The sequence below is a fragment of the Leptodactylus fuscus genome, unplaced genomic scaffold, assembly GCF_031893055.1.
Source record: "Leptodactylus fuscus isolate aLepFus1 unplaced genomic scaffold, aLepFus1.hap2 HAP2_SCAFFOLD_514, whole genome shotgun sequence".
Classification (NCBI taxonomy): Eukaryota; Metazoa; Chordata; class Amphibia; order Anura; family Leptodactylidae; genus Leptodactylus; species Leptodactylus fuscus.
In genome coordinates, this window is record NW_027440542.1 from 42501 (window position 1) to 60000 (window position 17500).

Below are 17500 nucleotides of genomic sequence, written 5' to 3' on the forward strand. Positions count from 1 at the left end.
CAGGAGAGAGGGAGAGATTGTCCCAGGCGGCTGGGAAAGCCAGGCCTACCCAGGGCTACCCGAGCCTGGGTAACGCCGGAGGCTAAGTCCCTAGCAGGTGGAAGGCTGCAATCTGCTAAAAATCCACCGGATGGCAACGGAGAGGCGCGCTCCCCGGCTTGTCCACAAGGCGGCGCCAGCATTCAGGTTGCAGGCTGCATTCTGCTAAAAATCCACCGGATGGCAACGGAGAGCCGCTCTCCCCGGCTCGTCCACAAGGCGGCGCCACTTCCAGGAGACCCAGGGGGGCGAGCCTGAGGCGGCAGGCTGGCCCAGGGTTCCAGGAGAGAGGGAGAGATTGTCCCAGGCGGCTGGGAGAGCCAGGCCTACCCAGGGCTACCCGAGCCTGGGTAATGCCGGAGGCTCAGTCCCTAGCAGGTGGCAGGCTGCATTCTGCTAAGTGTCTACCAAGAGGGCACCACTTCCAGGCAACCCAGGGGGCTAAGCCTGAGGCGGCAGGCAGGCCCAGGGTTCCAGGAGAGAGGGAGAGATTGTCCCAGGCGGCTGGGAAAGCCAGGCCTACCCAGGGCTACCCGAGCCTGGGTAACGCCGGAGGCTAAGTCCCTAGCAGGTGGAAGGCTGCAATCTGCTAAAAATCCACCGGATGGCAACGGAGAGGCGCGCTCCCCGGCTTGTCCACAAGGCGGCGCCAGCATTCAGGTTGCAGGCTGCATTCTGCTAAAAATCCACCGGATGGCAACGGAGAGCCGCTCTCCCCGGCTCGTCCACAAGGCGGCGCCACTTCCAGGAGACCCAGGGGGGCGAGCCTGAGGCGGCAGGCTGGCCCAGGGTTCCAGGAGAGAGGGAGAGATTGTCCCAGGCGGCTGGGAGAGCCAGGCCTACCCAGGGCTACCCGAGCCTGGGTAATGCCGGAGGCTCAGTCCCTAGCAGGTGGCAGGCTGCATTCTGCTAAGTGTCTACCAAGAGGGCACCACTTCCAGGCAACCCAGGGGGCTAAGCCTGAGGCGGCAGGCAGGCCCAGGGTTCCAGGAGAGAGGGAGAGATTGTCCCAGGCGGCTGGGAAAGCCAGGCCTACCCAGGGCTACCCGAGCCTGGGTAATGCCGGAGGCTCAGTCCCTAGCAGGTGGCAGGCTGCATTCTGCTAAGTGTCTACCAAGAGGGCACCACTTCCAGGCAACCCAGGGGGCTAAGCCTGAGGCGGCAGGCAGGCCCAGGGTTCCAGGAGAGAGGGAGAGATTGTCCCAGGCGGCTGGGAAAGCCAGGCCTACCCAGGGCTACCCGAGCCTGGGTAACGCCGGAGGCTAAGTCCCTAGCAGGTGGAAGGCTGCAATCTGCTAAAAATCCACCGGATGGCAACGGAGAGGCGCGCTCCCCGGCTTGTCCACAAGGCGGCGCCAGCATTCAGGTTGCAGGCTGCATTCTGCTAAAAATCCACCGGATGGCAACGGAGAGCCGCTCTCCCCGGCTCGTCCACAAGGCGGCGCCACTTCCAGGAGACCCAGGGGGGCGAGCCTGAGGCGGCAGGCTGGCCCAGGGTTCCAGGAGAGAGGGAGAGATTGTCCCAGGCGGCTGGGAGAGCCAGGCCTACCCAGGGCTACCCGAGCCTGGGTAATGCCGGAGGCTCAGTCCCTAGCAGGTGGCAGGCTGCATTCTGCTAAGTGTCTACCAAGAGGGCACCACTTCCAGGCAACCCAGGGGGCTAAGCCTGAGGCGGCAGGCAGGCCCAGGGTTCCAGGAGAGAGGGAGAGATTGTCCCAGGCGGCTGGGAAAGCCAGGCCTACCCAGGGCTACCCGAGCCTGGGTAACGCCGGAGGCTAAGTCCCTAGCAGGTGGAAGGCTGCAATCTGCTAAAAATCCACCGGATGGCAACGGAGAGGCGCGCTCCCCGGCTTGTCCACAAGGCGGCGCCAGCATTCAGGTTGCAGGCTGCATTCTGCTAAAAATCCACCGGATGGCAACGGAGAGCCGCTCTCCCCGGCTCGTCCACAAGGCGGCGCCACTTCCAGGAGACCCAGGGGGGCGAGCCTGAGGCGGCAGGCTGGCCCAGGGTTCCAGGAGAGAGGGAGAGATTGTCCCAGGCGGCTGGGAGAGCCAGGCCTACCCAGGGCTACCCGAGCCTGGGTAATGCCGGAGGCTCAGTCCCTAGCAGGTGGCAGGCTGCATTCTGCTAAGTGTCTACCAAGAGGGCACCACTTCCAGGCAACCCAGGGGGCTAAGCCTGAGGCGGCAGGCAGGCCCAGGGTTCCAGGAGAGAGGGAGAGATTGTCCCAGGCGGCTGGGAAAGCCAGGCCTACCCAGGGCTACCCGAGCCTGGGTAACGCCGGAGGCTAAGTCCCTAGCAGGTGGAAGGCTGCAATCTGCTAAAAATCCACCGGATGGCAACGGAGAGGCGCGCTCCCCGGCTTGTCCACAAGGCGGCGCCAGCATTCAGGTTGCAGGCTGCATTCTGCTAAAAATCCACCGGATGGCAACGGAGAGCCGCTCTCCCCGGCTCGTCCACAAGGCGGCGCCACTTCCAGGAGACCCAGGGGGGCGAGCCTGAGGCGGCAGGCTGGCCCAGGGTTCCAGGAGAGAGGGAGAGATTGTCCCCGGCGGCTGGGAGAGCCAGGCCGACTCAGGGCTCCATAAGCCCGGTAGAAGCTGAAGATTAAGCCCCCAGTCTACCAGCTACCCTCCCTGGAGCTCAGCTTAGGGAGAAGTCTCATTTAGCTGGATAAGTCACATTCGGGCGGACAAGTCACATTTGCCAGCATAAGTCACATTTGGGAGGACAAGTCACATTTCCCAGCATAAGTCACATTTGGGAGGACAAGTCACATTTGCCAGCATAAGTCACATTTGCCAGCATAAGTCACATTTGCCAGCATAAGTCACATTTGCCAGCATAAGTCACATTTGCCAGCATAAGTCACATTTGCCAGCATAAGTCACATTTGCCAGCATAAGTCACATTTGCCAGCATAAGTCACATTTGCCAGCATAAGTCACATTTGGGAGGACAAGTCACATTTCCCAGCATAAGTCACATTTGCCAGCATAAGTCACATTTGCCAGCATAAGTCACATTTGCCAGCATAAGTCACATTTGCCAGCATAAGTCACATTTGCCAGCATAAGTCACATTTGCCAGCATAAGTCACATTTGGGAGGACAAGTCACATTTCCCAGCATAAGTCACATTTGCCAGCATAAGTCACATTTGCCAGCATAAGTCACATTTGCCAGCATAAGTCACATTTCCAAGCATAAGTCACATTTCCAAGCATAAGTCACAGTTGGACTTAATAGTCGGGCCCAGAGAGATTCCCATGAGTGCTATCTCTGGCAGTGGGCTTAATAGTCGGCCCCGGAGGGTCGGCGGTGGGACTTAATAGTCGGCCCCGGAGGGTCGGCGGTGGGACTTAATAGTCGGCCCCGGAGGGTCGGCGGTGGGACTTAATAGTCGGCCCCGGAGGGTCGGCGGTGGGACTTAATAGTCGGCCCCGGAGGGTCGGCGGTGGGACTTAATAGTCGGCCCCGGAGGGTCGGCGGTGGGACTTAATAGTCGGCCCCGGAGGGTCGGCGGTGGGACTTAATAGTCGGCCCCGGAGGGTCGGCGGTGGGACTTAATAGTCGGCCCCGGAGGGTCGGCGGTGGGACTTAATAGTCGGCCCCGGAGGGTCGGCGGTGGGACTTAATAGTCGGCCCCGGAGGGTCGGCGGTGGGACTTAATAGTCGGCCCCGGAGGGTCGGCGGTGGGACTTAATAGTCGGCCCCGGAGGGTCGGCGGTGGGACTTAATAGTCGGCCCCGGAGGGTCGGCGGTGGGACTTAATAGTCGGCCCCGGAGGGTCGGCGGTGGGACTTAATAGTCGGCCCCGGAGGGTCGGCGGTGGGACTTAATAGTCGGCCCCGGAGGGTCGGCGGTGGGACTTAATAGTCGGCCCCGGAGGGTCGGCGGTGGGACTTAATAGTCGGCCCCGGAGGGTCGGCGGTGGGACTTAATAGTCGGCCCCGGAGGGTCGGCGGTGGGACTTAATAGTCGGCCCCGGAGGGTCGGCGGTGGGACTTAATAGTCGGCCCCGGAGGGTCGGCGGTGGGACTTAATAGTCGGCCCCGGAGGGTCGGCGGTGGGACTTAATAGTCGGCCCCGGAGGGTCGGCGGTGGGACTTAATAGTCGGCCCCGGAGGGTCGGCGGTGGGACTTAATAGTCGGCCCCGGAGGGTCGGCGGTGGGACTTAATAGTCGGCCCCGGAGGGTCGGCGGTGGGACTTAATAGTCGGCCCCGGAGGGTCGGCGGTGGGACTTAATAGTCGGCCCCGGAGGGTCGGCGGTGGGACTTAATAGTCGGCCCCGGAGGGTCGGCGGTGGGACTTAATAGTCGGCCCCGGAGGGTCGGCGGTGGGACTTAATAGTCGGCCCCGGAGGGTCGGCGGTGGGACTTAATAGTCGGCCCCGGAGGGTCGGCGGTGGGACTTAATAGTCGGCCCCGGAGGGTCGGCGGTGGGACTTAATAGTCGGCCCCGGAGGGTCGGCGGTGGGACTTAATAGTCGGCCCCGGAGGGTCGGCGGTGGGACTTAATAGTCGGCCCCGGAGGGTCGGCGGTGGGACTTAATAGTCGGCCCCGGAGGGTCGGCGGTGGGACTTAATAGTCGGCCCCGGAGGGTCGGCGGTGGGACTTAATAGTCGGCCCCGGAGGGTCGGCGGTGGGACTTAATAGTCGGCCCCGGAGGGTCGGCGGTGGGACTTAATAGTCGGCCCCGGAGGGTCGGCGGTGGGACTTAATAGTCGGCCCCGGAGGGTCGGCGGTGGGACTTAATAGTCGGCCCCGGAGGGTCGGCGGTGGGACTTAATAGTCGGCCCCGGAGGGTCGGCGGTGGGACTTAATAGTCGGCCCCGGAGGGTCGGCGGTGGGACTTAATAGTCGGCCCCGGAGGGTCGGCGGTGGGACTTAATAGTCGGCCCCGGAGGGTCGGCGGTGGGACTTAATAGTCGGCCCCGGAGGGTCGGCGGTGGGACTTAATAGTCGGCCCCGGAGGGTCGGCGGTGGGACTTAATAGTCGGCCCCGGAGGGTCGGCGGTGGGACTTAATAGTCGGCCCCGGAGGGTCGGCGGTGGGACTTAATAGTCGGCCCCGGAGGGTCGGCGGTGGGACTTAATAGTCGGCCCCGGAGGGTCGGCGGTGGGACTTAATAGTCGGCCCCGGAGGGTCGGCGGTGGGACTTAATAGTCGGCCCCGGAGGGTCGGCGGTGGGACTTAATAGTCGGCCCCGGAGGGTCGGCGGTGGGACTTAATAGTCGGCCCCGGAGGGTCGGCGGTGGGACTTAATAGTCGGCCCCGGAGGGTCGGCGGTGGGACTTAATAGTCGGCCCCGGAGGGTCGGCGGTGGGACTTAATAGTCGGCCCCGGAGGGTCGGCGGTGGGACTTAATAGTCGGCCCCGGAGGGTCGGCGGTGGGACTTAATAGTCGGCCCCGGAGGGTCGGCGGTGGGACTTAATAGTCGGCCCCGGAGGGTCGGCGGTGGGACTTAATAGTCGGGCCCGGAGAGACTTCCAGGGACGGCCGTTTGTCAGGGGGCTTAATGGCGGGGTCCGATCGGCCTCCCGTGGAAGCCTGCCTGGGGGAGCGGTGAGGACTCTTGAGGGCCAGCGGAAGGAAGAGGTGGTGCTGTATTTGACCCCGGCTGCCGGGAGATGGGGAGCTGGAGGGTTGCCCCGAGGCGGGGTCTGCAGGGAGAACCGGGTTCCGGAGCGGGCGGGCCTAGGGGAGGCAAGCCGGGCCGGGGCTCACCCTCCTGGGCAGGGTTCGAGGGGAGCTTCCCCCTGAGAGAACTTCCACTTCCGTAGACACTTTGACAAAAAAAACCCCCAAAAAAACGGAGCCCCCGAGGAGGCCTTCCTGCGGCGAGCGCCAGGCCGGGCTGGGGCTACCCAAGCCTGGGTACATGCCGGAGGCTGAGTCCCTAACAGGTGGAAGGCTGCATTCTGCTAAGTGTCTACCAGAGGGCGACACTTCCAGGAGACCCAGGGGGCTAAGCCTGAGGCGGCAGGCTGGCCCAGGGTTCCAGGAGAGAGGGAGAGACCGTCCCAGGCGGCTGGGAGAGCCAGGCCTACCCAGGGCTACCCGAGCCTGGGTACATGCCGGAGGCTAAGTCCCTAGCAGGTGGAAGGCTGCATTCTGCTAAGTGTCTACCAGAGGGCGACACTTCCAGGAGACCCAGGGGGCTAAGCCTGAGGCGGCAGGCTGGCCATGGGTTCCAGGAGGGAGGGAGAGATCGTCCCGGGCGGCTGGGAAAGCCAGGCCTACCCAGGGCTACCCGAGCCTGGGTACATGCCGGAGGCTAAGTCCCTAGCAGGTTGCAGGCTGCGTTCTGCTAAGTGTCTACCAGAGGGCGACACTTCCAGGAGACCCAGGGGGCTAAGCCTGAGGCGGCAGGCTGGCCATGGGTTCCAGGAGGGAGGGAGAGATTGTCCCAGGCGGCTGGGAAAGCCAGGCCTACCCGAGCCTGGGTACATGCCGGAGGCTAAGTCCCTAGCAGGTGGAAGGCTGCAATCTGCTAAAAATCCACCGGATGGCAACGGAGAGCCGCAGTCCCCGGCTCGTCCACAAGGCGGCGCCAGCACTCGGGTTGCAGGCTGCATTCTGTTAAAAATCCACCGGATGGCAACGTAGAGCCGCTCTCCCCCGCTTGTCCACAAGGCGGCGCCACTTCCAGGCAACCCAGGGGGCTAAGCCTGAGGCGGCAGGCTGGCCCAGGGTTCCAGGAGAGAGGGAGAGACCGTCCCAGGCGGCTGGGAGAGCCAGGCCTACCCAGGGCTACCCGAGCCTGGGTACATGCCGGAGGCTAAGTCCCTAGCAGGTGGAAGGCTGCATTCTGCTAAGTGTCTACCAGAGGGCGACACTTCCAGGAGACCCAGGGGGCTAAGCCTGAGGCGGCAGGCTGGCCATGGGTTCCAGGAGGGAGGGAGAGATCGTCCCGGGCGGCTGGGAAAAAAGCCAGGCCGACCCAGGGCTACCCAAGCCTGGGTAAAGCCAGAGGCTAAGTCCCTAGCAGGTGGCAGGCTGCGTTCTGCTAAGTGTCTTCCAGAGGGAGACACTTCCAGGAGACCCAGGGGGCTAAGCCTGAGGGCGGCAGGCCGGCCATGGGTTCCAGGAGGGAGGGAGAGATTGTCCCAGGCGGCTGGGAAAGCCAGGGCTACCCGAGCCTGGGTAACGCCAGAGACTTAGTCCCTAGCAGCTGGCAGGCTGCAATCTGCTAAAAATCCACCGGATGGCAACGGAGAGCCGCAGTCCCCGGCTCGTCCACAAGGCGGCGCCAGCACTCGGGTTGCAGGCTGCATTCTGTTAAAAATCCACCGGATGGCAACGTAGAGCCGCTCTCCCCCGCTTGTCCACAAGGCGGCGCCACTTCCAGGCAACCCAGGGGGCTAAGCCTGAGGCGGCAGGCTGGCCATGGGTTCCAGGAGGGAGGGAGAGATCGTCCCGGGCGGCTGGGAAAGCCAGGCCTACCCAGGGCTACCCGAGCCTGGGTACATGCCGGAGGCTAAGTCCCTAGCAGGTTGCAGGCTGCGTTCTGCTAAGTGTCTACCAGAGGGCGACACTTCCAGGAGACCCAGGGGGCTAAGCCTGAGGCGGCAGGCTGGCCATGGGTTCCAGGAGGGAGGGAGAGATCGTCCCAGGCGGCTGGGAAAGCCAGGCCTACCCGAGCCTGGGTACATGCCGGAGGCTAAGTCCCTAGCAGGTGGAAGGCTGCAATCTGCTAAAAATCCACCGGATGGCAACGGAGAGCCGCAGTCCCCGGCTCGTCCACAAGGCGGCGCCAGCACTCGGGTTGCAGGCTGCATTCTGTTAAAAATCCACCGGATGGCAACGTAGAGCCGCTCTCCCCCGCTTGTCCACAAGGCGGCGCCACTTCCAGGCAACCCAGGGGGCTAAGCCTGAGGCGGCAGGCTGGCCCAGGGTTCCAGGAGAGAGGGAGAGACCGTCCCAGGCGGCTGGGAGAGCCAGGCCTACCCAGGGCTACCCGAGCCGGGGTACATGCCGGAGGCTAAGTCCCTAGCAGGTGGAAGGCTGCATTCTGCTAAGTGTCTACCAGAGGGCGACACTTCTAGGAGACCCAGGGGGCTAAGCCTGAGGCGGCAGGCTGGCCATGGGTTCCAGGAGGGAGGGAGAGATCGTCCCAGGCGGCTGGGAAAGCCAGGCCTACCCGAGCCTGGGTACATGCCGGAGGCTAAGTCCCTAGCAGGTGGAAGGCTGCAATCTGCTAAAAATCCACCGGATGGCAACGGAGAGCCGCAGTCCCCGGCTCGTCCACAAGGCGGCGCCAGCACTCGGGTTGCAGGCTGCATTCTGTTAAAAATCCACCGGATGGCAACGTAGAGCCGCTCTCCCCCGCTTGTCCACAAGGCGGCGCCACTTCCAGGCAACCCAGGGGGCTAAGCCTGAGGCGGCAGGCTGGCCCAGGGTTCCAGGAGAGAGGGAGAGACCGTCCCAGGCGGCTGGGAGAGCCAGGCCTACCCAGGGCTACCCGAGCCTGGGTACATGCCGGAGGCTAAGTCCCTAACAGGTGGAAGGCTGCATTCTGCTAAGTGTCTACCAGAGGGCGACACTTCTAGGAGACCCAGGGGGCTAAGCCTGAGGCGGCAGGCTGGCCATGGGTTGCAGGAGGGAGGGAGAGATCGTCCCAGGCGGCTGGGAAAGCCAGGCCTACCCGAGCCTGGGTACATGCCGGAGGCTAAGTCCCTAGCAGGTGGAAGGCTGCAATCTGCTAAAAATCCACCGGATGGCAACGGAGAGCCGCAGTCCCCGGCTCGTCCACAAGGCGGCGCCAGCACTCGGGTTGCAGGCTGCATTCTGTTAAAAATCCACCGGATGGCAACGTAGAGCCGCTCTCCCCCGCTTGTCCACAAGGCGGCGCCACTTCCAGGCAACCCAGGGGGCTAAGCCTGAGGCGGCAGGCTGGCCCAGGGTTCCAGGAGAGAGGGAGAGACCGTCCCAGGCGGCTGGGAGAGCCAGGCCTACCCAGGGCTACCCGAGCCTGGGTACATGCCGGAGGCTAAGTCCCTAACAGGTGGAAGGCTGCGTTCTGCTAAGTGTCTACCAGAGGGCGACACTTCCAGGAGACCCAGGGGGCTAAGCCTGAGGCGGCAGGCTGGCCATGGGTTCCAGGAGGGAGGGAGAGATCGTCCCGGGCGGCTGGGAAAAAAAGCCAGGCCGACCCAGGGCTACCCAAGCCTGGGTAAAGCCAGAGGCTAAGTCCCTAGCAGGTGGCAGGCTGCGTTCTGCTAAGTGTCTTCCAGAGGGAGACACTTCCAGGAGACCCAGGGGGCTAAGCCTGAGGCGGCAGGCTGGCCCAGGGTTCCAGGAGAGAGGGAGAGACCGTCCCAGGCGGCTGGGAGAGCCAGGCCTACCCAGGGCTACCCGAGCCGGGGTACATGCCGGAGGCTAAGTCCCTAGCAGGTGGAAGGCTGCATTCTGCTAAGTGTCTACCAGAGGGCGACACTTCCAGGAGACCCAGGGGGCTAAGCCTGAGGCGGCAGGCTGGCCCAGGGTTCCAGGAGAGAGGGAGAGACCGTCCCAGGCGGCTGGGAGAGCCAGGCCTACCCAGGGCTACCCGAGCCTGGGTACATGCCGGAGGCTAAGTCCCTAACAGGTGGAAGGCTGCGTTCTGCTAAGTGTCTACCAGAGGGCGACACTTCCAGGAGACCCAGGGGGCTAAGCCTGAGGCGGCAGGCTGGCCATGGGTTCCAGGAGGGAGGGAGAGATGGTCCCAGGCGGCTGGGAAAGCCAGGCCTACCCGAGCCTGGGTAATGCCAGAGGCTAAGTCCCTAGCAGGTGGAAGGCTGCAATCTGCTAAAAATCCACCGGATGGCAACGGAGAGCCGCAGTCCCCGGCTCGTCCACAAGGCGGCGCCAGCACTCGGGTTGCAGGCTGCATTCTGCTAAAAATCCACCGGATGGCAACGGAGAGCCGCTCTCCCCCGCTTGCCCACAAGGCGGCGCCACTTCCAGGCGACCCAGGGGGCTAAGCCTGAGGTGGCAGGCCGGCCCAGGGTTCCAGGAGAGAGGGAGAGATCGTCCCAGGCGGCTGGGACAGCCAGGCCTACCCGAGCCTGGGTAATGCCAGAGGCTAAGTCCCTAGCAGGTGGAAGGCTGCAATCTGCTAAAAATCCACCGGATGGCAACGGAGAGCCGCGGTCCCCGGCTCGTCCACAAGGCGGCGCCAGCACTCGGGTTGCAGGCTGCATTCTGCTAAAAATCCACCGGATGGCAACGGAGAGCCGCTCTCCCCCGCTTGTCCACAAGGCGGCGCCACTTCCAGGCGACCCAGGGGGCTAAGCCTGAGGGCGGCAGGCCGGCCCAGGGTTCCAGGAGAGAGGGAGAGATCGTCCCAGGCGGCTGGGACAGCCAGGCCGACCCGAGCCTGGGTAATGCCAGAGGCTAAGTCCCTAGCAGGTGGAAGGCTGCAATCTGCTAAGTGTCTACCAAGAGGGCACCACTTCCAGGCAACCCAGGGGGCTAAGCCTGAGGCGGCAGGCTGGCCCAGGGTTCCAGGAGAGAGGGAGAGATCGTCCCAGGCGGCTGGGAAAAAAGCCAGGCCGACCCAGGGCTACCCTAGCCTGGGTAAAGCCAGAGGCTAAGTCCCTAGCAGGCGGCAGGCTGCGTTCTGCTAAGTGACTTCCAGAGGGAGACACTTCCAGGAGACCCAGGGGGCTAAGCCTGAGGGCGGCAGGCCGGCCCAGGGTTCCAGGAGAGAGGGAGAGTTCGTCCCAGGCGGCTGGGAAAAAAGCCAGGCCTACCCAGGGCTACCCGAGCCTGGGTACATGCCGGAGGCTAAGTCCCTAGCAGGTGGAAGGCTGCAATCTGCTAAAAATCCACCGGATGGCAACGGAGAGCCGCGGTCCCCGGCTCGTCCACAAGGCGGCGCCAGCACTCGGGTTGCAGGCTGCATTCTGCTAAAAATCCACCGGATGGCAACGGAGAGCCGCTCTCCCCCGCTTGTCCACAAGGCGGCGCCACTTCCAGGCGACCCAGGGGGCTAAGCCTGAGGGCGGCAGGCCGGCCCAGGGTTCCAGGAGAGAGGGAGAGATCGTCCCAGGCGGCTGGGAAAGCCAGGCCTACCCAGGGCTACCCGAGCCTGGGTACATGCCGGAGGCTGAGTCCCTTGCAGGTGGAAGGCTGCAATCTGCTAAAAATCCACCGGATGGCAACGGAGAGCCGCAGTCCCCGGCTCGTCCACAAGGCGGCGCCAGCACTCGGGTTGCAGGCTGCATTCTGCTAAAAGTCCACCGGATGGCAACGTAGAGCCGCTCTCCCCCGCTTGTCCACAAGGCGGCGCCACTTCCAGGCGACCCAGGGGGCTAAGCCTGAGGCGGCAGGCTGGCCCAGGGTTCCAGGAGAGAGGGAGAGATGGTCCCAGGCGGCTGGGAAAGCCAAGCCTACCCAGGGCTACCCGAGCCTGGGTAGATGCCGGAGGCTAAGTCCCTAGCAGGTGGAAGGCTGCATTCTGCTAAGTGTCTACCAGAGGTAGACGCTTCCAGGAAACCCAGGGGGCTAAGCCTGAGGGCGGCAGGCCGGCCATGGGCTCCAGGAGAGAGGGAGAGATTGTCCCAGGCGGCTGGGAAAGCCAGGCCTACCCGAGCCTGGATACATGCCGGAGGCTAAGTCCCTAGCAGGTGGAAGGCTGCATTCTGCTAAAAATCCACCGGATGGCAACGGAGAGCCGCGGTCCCCGGCTCGTCCACAAGGCGGCGCCAGCACTCGGGTTGCAGGCTGCATTCTGCTAAAAATCCACCGGATGGCAACGGAGAGCCGCTCTCCCCCGCTTGTCCACAAGGCGGCGCCACTTCCAGGCGACCCAGGGGGCTAAGCCTGAGGGCGGCAGGCCGGCCCAGGGTTCCAGGAGAGAGGGAGAGATCGTCCCGGGCGGCTGGGAAAAAAGCCAGGCCGACCCAGGGCTACCCTAGCCTGGGTAAAGCCAGAGGCTAAGTCCCTAGCAGGCGGTAGGCTGCGTTCTGCTAAGTGACTTCCAGAGGGAGACACTTCCAGGAGACCCAGGGGGCTAAGCCTGAGGGCGGCAGGCCGGCCCGGGGTTCCAGGAGAGAGGGAGAGATCGTCCCAGGCGGCTGGGAAAAAAGCCAGGCCGACCCAGGGCCACCCCAGCCTGGGTAAAGCCAGAGGATAAGTCCCTAGCAGGTGGAAAGCTGCAATTTGCTATGGAAAGCTGCAATTTGCTATGGAAAGCTGCAATTTGCTAAAAATCCACCGGATGGCAACGTAGAGCCGCTCTCCCCGGCTCGTCCACAAGGCGGCGCCACTTCCAGGCGACCCAGGGGGCTAAGCCTGAGGCGGCAGGCCGGCCCAGGGTTCCAGGACAGAGGGAGAGATCGTCCCAGGCGGCTGGGAAAAGCCAGGCCGACCCAGGGCTGCCGGAGCCTGGGTAATGCCAGAGGCCGAGTCCCTAGCAGGTGGCAGGCTGCTAGCGTCTACCAGAGGGCGAGATCCCGCCTCCCCGAGCGGCCGGGGAGAGAGGATTTGCAGGAGCTGACAGGCGCGCACGCAGAAGGGAAATCCCCCTTGGCGGCCGGGGGGGGGGGGAGAGACGATTTGCAGGAGCTGACAGGCGCGCACGCGCGCGCGCAGAAGGGAAAGCCCCCGGGCGGCCGCGGGGAGAGAGGAGAGATGATTGGCAGGAGCTGACAGGCGCGCACGCGCAGAAGGGAAATCCCCCCTCGGCGGGCGGCGGGAGAGACGATTTGCAGGAGCTGACAGGCGCGCACGCGCAGAAGGGAGAGTCGTCCCCCCCGGGCCGGGGAGAGAGATGATTGGCAGCCGGCGGAGGTAGCTGCCAGGCGGACCAGAAGGAGAACTGCGGCCGCTCCGAGCAGAAGGGAAATCCCCCGGGCCTCCGGGGAGACGAGCGGCCGCTGCCAGGCGCGGCGAGCCGGCGCCGGCGCCGCCATCCCGGGCGAGGCGACGGGCGCCTCCCGCCCGGCGCATATGGCACTTCCGTCGACACTTAGTCAAATTTTCAACTTTCAAAATTCCTCCGGCGGCCGTGTTTCACTCCGGGGAGCGGCGCCCTCACGCCGGCGGCGGCGCGCCTCGGCCGGCACGAAGGGGTACCACCTCGAGTCGGTGTCGGGGGTCCCGCCGTGGAACCGGGCGTCGGACGGCCCCGGAGGAGGCCTCGGAGCCGAAAAGGCACTACCGGAATGAGGTTGAATTTGACGGCCGGATCCGGGCCGGAGTTCCACAAAGTCGGACACTTTGAGTGGTTGGTCTTCATGTAATGGGACAGGTGACACTCTCTCTGTGACCTACTTTTGAACACCCCCGTCAAGAACCGTGTCCGAGACAGCGTGTGCTGTCAATTAGCCTACCAAAAGTCAGAGTACCAGGGCATCGGACACCCGACTCTGACAAAGTCCCAGTGAACTCTGCTGACAGGCCGCCGACGGCGGATCCCTGCGGGGGGGAGGCAGAGCGAGGGCACCGCCCCCCCGGGTTGCGAGACAAGCCTCTTTAGGTCGCGTGGCAAGCCTCGGTTTTCAGGCGGGCGCTTCCCGCCGAGCCAATCGGCACTTTTAGACACTTTTGGGGAAAAAAAAAAGAAAAAGTCAAACTTTGAAAAAAAAATAACCAACGAAACACGGACCAATGAGAACCGCTTCCGGCTGGTCGCGGAAGGGAGAGATGATTGGCAGGAGCTGCCCTGCGCGCTAGAATGAGAACTGCGGCCGCTCCGAGCAGAAGGGAAATCCCCCGGGCGGGCCAGGGGAGACGAGCGGCCGCTGGCAGGTACGGCGAGAGGGCGCCGGTGCCGCCATCCCGGGCGAGGCGACGGGCGCCCCCCGCTGAGCCGATCGGCTCTCGGACACTTTGGGGGAAAAAAAAAATAAATAAAAAAGGCAAACTTTGAAATAAAACCCCACGAAACACGGACCTCGGTGAGATCCCCCGGGCGGCCGGGGAGAGATGATTGGCAGGAGCTGCCAGGCGCGCAGAAGGGAAGTCCCCCTGTGCGGCAGGGGAGAGATGATTGGCAGCAGGCGGAGGCAGCCGCCAGGCGGACCAGAAGGAGAACTGCGGCCGCTCCGAGCAGAAGGGAAATCCCCCCGGGCGGGCCAGGGGAGACGAGCGGCCGCTGGCAGGTACGGCGAGAGGGCGCCGGTGCCGCCATCCCGGGGGAGGCGACGGGCGCCTCCCGCCGAGCCGATCGGCACTTTTAGACACTTTGGGGGAAAAAGACCGACATTTTAATAAACCCCATACAACACGGACCAGTGAGAACTGCAGCCGGCCGGCGCAGAAGGGAGGTCCCCCGGGAGGGCCGGGGGAGAGATGATTGGCAGGCGGAGGTAGCTGCCAGGCGCGAGCAGAAGGGAAGTCCCCCGGGCGGCCGGGGGGGGGGGGGGGAGAGAGAGAGAGAGAGATGATTGGCAGCCGGCGGAGGTAGCTGCCAGGCGGACCAGAACGAGAACTGCGGCCGCTCGGAGCGGAAGGGGAAGTCTGAGGCGGCAGGCCGGCCCAGGGTTCATGGAGAGAGGGAGAGATTGTCCCAGGCGGCTGGGAAAAAAGCCAGGCCGACCCAGGGCCACCCCAGCCTGGGTAAAGCCAGAGGATAAGTCCCTAGCAGGCGGCAGGCTGCGTTCTGCTAAGTGTCTACCGAGAGGGCACCACTTCCAGGCAACCCAGGGGGCTAAGCCTGAGGCGGCAGGCTGGCCCAGGGTTCCAGGAGAAGAGGGAGAGATCGTCCCAGGCGGCTGGGAAAGCCAGGCCTACCCAGGGCTACCCGAGCCTGGGCACATGCCGGAGGCTAAGTCCCTAGCAGGTGGAAGGCTGCAATCTGCTAAAAATCCACCGGATGGCAACGGAGAGCCGCAGTCCCCGGCTCGTCCACAAGGCGGCGCCAGCACTCGGGTTGCAGGCTGCATTCTGCTAAAAATCCACCGGATGGCAACGGAGAGCCGCTCTCCCCGGCTCGTCCACAAGGCGGCGCCACTTCCAGGCGACCCAGGGGGCTAAGCCTGAGGCGGCAGGCCGGCCCAGGGTTCCAGGAGAGAGAGGGAGAGATCGTCCCAGGCGGCTGGGAAAGCCAGGCCGACCCAGGGCTACCCGAGCCTGGGTAAAGCCAGAGGCTAAGTCCCTAGCAGGTGGCAGGCTGCATGCTGCCAAGTGTCTACCGAGAGGGCACCACTTCCAGGCGACCCAGGGGGCTAAGCCTGAGGCGGCAGGCTGGCCCAGGGTTCCAGGAGAGAGGGAGAGATTGTCCCAGGCGGCTGGGAAAGCCAGGGCTACCCGAGCCTGGGTACATGCCGGAGGCTGAGTCCCTAGCAGGCGGCAGGCTGAATTCTGCTAAGTGTCTACCAGAGGGCGACACTTCCAGGAGACCCAGGGGGCTAAGCCTGAGGCGGCAGGCTGGCCCAGGGTTCCAGGAGAGAGGGAGAGATTGACCCAGGCGGCTGGGAAAGCCAGGCCTACCCAGGGCCACCCGAGCCTGGGTACATGCCGGAGGCTAAGTCCCTAGCAGGTGGAAGGCTGCAATTTGCTATGGAAAGCTGCAATTTGCTAAAAATCCACCGGATGGCAACGGAGAGCGGCTCTCCCCGGCTCGTCCACAAGGCGGCGCCACTTCCAGGCGACCCAGGGGGCTAAGCCTGAGGCGGCAGGCCGGCCCAGGGTTCCAGGAGAGAGGGAGAGATTGTCCCAGGCGGCTGGGAAAGCCAGGCCGACCCAGGGCTACCCGAGCCTGGGTAAAGCCAGAGGCTAAGTCCCTAGCAGGTGGCAGGCTGCATTCTGCTAAGTGTCTACCAAGAGGGCACCACTTCCAGGCAACCCAGGGGGCTAAGCCTGAGGCGGCAGGCTGGCCCAGGGTTCCAGGAGAAGAAGGAGAGATCGTCCCAGGCGGCTGGGAAAGCCAGGCCTACCCAGGGCTACCCGAGCCTGGGTACATGCCGGAGGCTAAGTCCCTAGCAGGTGGAAGGCTGCAATTTGCTATGGAAAGCTGCAATTTGCTAAAAATCCACCGGATGGCAACGGAGAGCGGCTCTCCCCGGCTCGTCCACAAGGCGGCGCCACTTCCAGGCGACCCAGGGGGCTAAGCCTGAGGCGGCAGGCCGGCCCAGGGTTCCAGGAGAGAGGGAGAGATTGTCCCAGGCGGCTGGGAAAGCCAGGCCGACCCAGGGCTACCCGAGCCTGGGTAAAGCCAGAGGCTAAGTCCCTAGCAGGTGGCAGGCTGCATTCTGCTAAGTGTCTACCAAGAGGGCACCACTTCCAGGCAACCCAGGGGGCTAAGCCTGAGGCGGCAGGCTGGCCCAGGGTTCCAGGAGAGAGGGAGAGATTTGTCCCAGGCGGCTGGGAAAGCCAGGCCTACCCAGGGCTACCAGAGCCTGGGTACATGCCGGAGGCTAAGTCCCTAGCAGGTGGAAGGCTGCAATTTGCTATGGAAAGCTGCAATTTGCTAAAAATCCACCGGATGGCAACGGAGAGCGGCTCTCCCCGGCTCGTCCACAAGGCGGCGCCACTTCCAGGCGACCCAGGGGGCTAAGCCTGAGGCGGCAGGCCGGCCCAGGGTTCCAGGACAGAGGGAGAGATCGTCCCAGGCGGCTGGGAAAAGCCAGGCCGACCCAGGGCTGCCGGAGCCTGGGTAATGCCAGAGGCCGAGTCCCTAGCAGGTGGCAGGCTGCTAGCGTCTACCAGAGGGTGAGATCCCGCCTCCCCGAGCGGCCGGGGAGAGAGGATTTGCAGGAGCTGACAGGCGCGCAGAAGGGAAATCCGGAGAGATGATTGGCAGCCGGCGGAGGCAGCCGCCAGGCGGACCGGAAGGAGAACTGCGGCCGCTGGGAGCGGAAGGGAAATCCCCCGGGCGTCCGGGGAGACTAGCGGCCGCGGCAGGCGCGGCGACCCGGCGCCGGTGCCGCCATCCCGGGCGAGGCGACGGGCGCCTCCCCGCCGGCGCAGTTGGCACTTCCGTCGACACTTTGCCAAATTTTCAACTTTCAAAATTCCTCCGGCGGCCGTTTTTCACACCGGGGAGCGGCGTCCTCACGCCGGCGGCGGCGCACCTCGGCCGGCAAAAAGGGGTACCTCCTCGAGTCGGTGTCGGGGGTCCCGCCGTGGAACCGGGCGTCGGACGGCCCCGGAGGAGGCCTCGGAGCGGAAAAGGCACTACCGGAATGAGGTTGAATTTGACGGCCGGATCCGGGCCGGAGTTCCACAAAGTCGGACACTTTGAGTGGTTGGTCTTCATGTAATGGGACAGGTGACACTCTCTCTGTGACCTACTTTTGAACACCCCCGTCAAGAACCGTGTCCGAGACAGCGAGTCCTGTCAATTAGCTTACCAAAAGTCAGAGTACCAGGGGATCGGACACCCGACTCTGACAAAGTCCCAGTGAACTCTGCTCACAGGCCGCCGACGGCGGATCCCCGCGGGGGGGAGGCAGAGCGAGGGCACCGCCCCCCCGGGTTGCGTGACAAGCCTCTTCAGGTCGCGTGGCAAGCCGCAGTTTTCAGG